Genomic DNA, 2,701 nt, shown 5'->3' with positions numbered 1-2,701 from the left:
GTTACTGTTGGTCATCTGTCCATCATCGTATAAAGCCCGCCCTGACAATTTGATTGGATCGCCTGACAGTGGGCGATAATACTCGCGCTACTATGGAGCAGAGCCAGACCGAACTTCCCCGACCTCAAACTTTGTGGGCGGGACTAAGTTCGGAATGGCACCCAGGCTAGGGCGGAAGGGGGTCCTTCCTTAATACTGAGAAGCCAGATTTAAAGGCATTTATATTAAAGAATTGTATTCAGCTAACATTTGAAGCCAGTGTATTTCTTCAGAAGCGTGTTTTGTGTAAAAAAGAAGTCATCTTGGCTACATGTTGATAGTTGGAACTGGTTCTGGGCCCCTTCTCTACCCCAGGTATCGGGAAAACTGACCTGGTTGTAGTAGTAGTAGTAGTCACATTCGTTGCCAGTGTATAACTTACCCCCTCCTGGACCCAACCAATCCATTTCTTACCGAAGAGTTACTTCCCTTCTATCTGATCATCTATTGCCCTCTATTAAATCCACTTACCTCTTTTCCACAGTGTAATGCCAATCCAGTTCCCTTTGCATATCCGTATGCCTGGCCCGCTTTGCCACTTTTCTTTAATCAATAAAATTTTAACTACTTGTCTGCCTTTGTTGTTGTTGCCTGGTTCAGTCATTGCAATTGGTATTGTGATAGGATTATTATAGCCATCCCTGATTAATTCCAAAATAGCACTAATCATTTAAAATACAAAATATCACTTAATATGAAGAAAATTAAGAATATTTTCAAAGAGAGAACAAGTATCAAAGGAAGGGAACTAAATCTAAAAATAAAATGTGTGAGAAAAATGTACAAATATTTCCTAGGAATTAAATGATGGAAAGTCTAACAGATTATGCGGGCAGGTTAAAAAGATACATTTTAAAGAATATGCTTAACTTAGTTGCTCTAAAGAAGAAAATAATGTGTTTAGAAAAGACTCAGCAACAAAAATAAAATCAATTATTTATAGTCATTTGGTTGATCATACGTAGGAAAAATTGGTTAAAAAGACATTTACTTCTAAACAACGTTTACATTTAGTGAGAGGTGAAAAGCCGTAATTTTTAGATCGTTGAAAGGACGTTGAAAACTGGGATTACAACATCTTTACATTTATTATTGGACTAAAGTACGACAATATAAGAACAACCAAACACAGTCCAATTTAGCCAAAAAATATATATGTCTAAATGACGACTGGTGTTTGTGGGGAACGGATTTTATTTTGTTTTGCCAGGACAAATAACTTAATATTGTAATAGCACAATAATAGTTATATAACAGAGTTTGTATTAGGGTGACAATATATCAGTCTATACTTCTAACTACTCTTGAACAGGGAGAAAGGAAATGAAAACTTGCTAAAATGTGACTTGATTAAAACTGCCTAAGTGTATTTGAAAAGTTTATCTAACCTTATGTGTGTTATGTGTGACGTTAAAAAGGCTCTTCCTGGCAGGAGAATCCTTCAGAGAGTGAGTTAGAACAAATCTGTGAGAAAGAGTGGACTAAGAATACTCAAAAGGAGGCTAAGAACTGGATGGAAGCTGTTGCCATGACAGCTGTCATTAGACTTACAATGAAATTCATATTCCGACAGGTTGGCTTGGAGAGCGGGCCAATCTTTGTCAGATTGGCCTGTAAGAAGTAGTTTAGTGGTTGATGATAAGTGTTTTCAGAGTGTTTTGTTTATGCTTCTCAAGGGTTCAATATGTTCAAGCTACATTCATAATGTCAAAATAATGTCAACCCTCATCTATGCCTCCATTGAGGATGGATTGGGTCAAATCCAAATGATTGGTAGTTTAGTGTTAATTGTGCGACATGGGTTAGCAATAATGGTTAAAATGTAAATTGTCAAAAAATCCCTTTTTTACTGCTGGGGAGATCTTGGAAGTGAAAATAAACACTGATAGATATTTTTATCAACTACCTACATACATTATTCAAATGAAGACAATCAATAGCAGGAACAATATGAAAGGTAAAGATGCATACATTTTTTCAGCAATATCATATATTGGTGATATTCATATACATTTATATATATACATTTTAAAGATAGTAAAGACGTGTCTTATCCACAGTGCTCTTCAGGTAACCCTACACAGTTTCTGTCAGATTTAGCTGTGACTGTAGACTGCCCACCCTACACATTTTCCCCCTATATGGATGTATCCTTTCGACACACAGTGAGGGGGAAATATAGTCCTTCTTTTCCAGTATCAGCTTCTTGGAAAAGACAAAAACGCCTTTAGAGCTCCTCCCTGTTTAGCCACCTTGGTAAAAAGATTTTTTTTTTCATGGATCTCTAAGGTGTGATAGTTTAGTTAGTTTAGTTTTAGATAGTTTAGTTATTTCAGAGGAAGATTTCTAACAGGTGATACATACTCTAGCCAGGTTTGGATGTTTTTATAGAAAAAAAAAACTGGAACAATTTATCATTACTAATGAGTACTTTTTTTTTTAGAGGATAAAGGAAATGCATCTATTGTTAAGAATATTACAATAGATGCATATCCTATATCTCAACAGGAAGGGACTGCCCTGGAATCCTTGTTAGAAAAAGCGAAGTCCTTGAAAAGCCAGGGGATTTTATAGAAATATCTAGTGGTCAGCCCAACCCAAATGGGTCACTAACCAGATAATGGGTTAGAAAAGGAAAATGATCCAGAACACATGGCCACAT

Source organism: Cyprinodon variegatus, unplaced genomic scaffold (genome assembly GCF_000732505.1).
Source record: "Cyprinodon variegatus isolate N-32 unplaced genomic scaffold, C_variegatus-1.0 Scaffold92, whole genome shotgun sequence".
NCBI classification, from domain to species: Eukaryota; Metazoa; Chordata; class Actinopteri; order Cyprinodontiformes; family Cyprinodontidae; genus Cyprinodon; species Cyprinodon variegatus.
The sequence above is the reverse complement of the archived record's forward strand: the minus strand, read 5'-3'. Positions refer to the sequence as shown.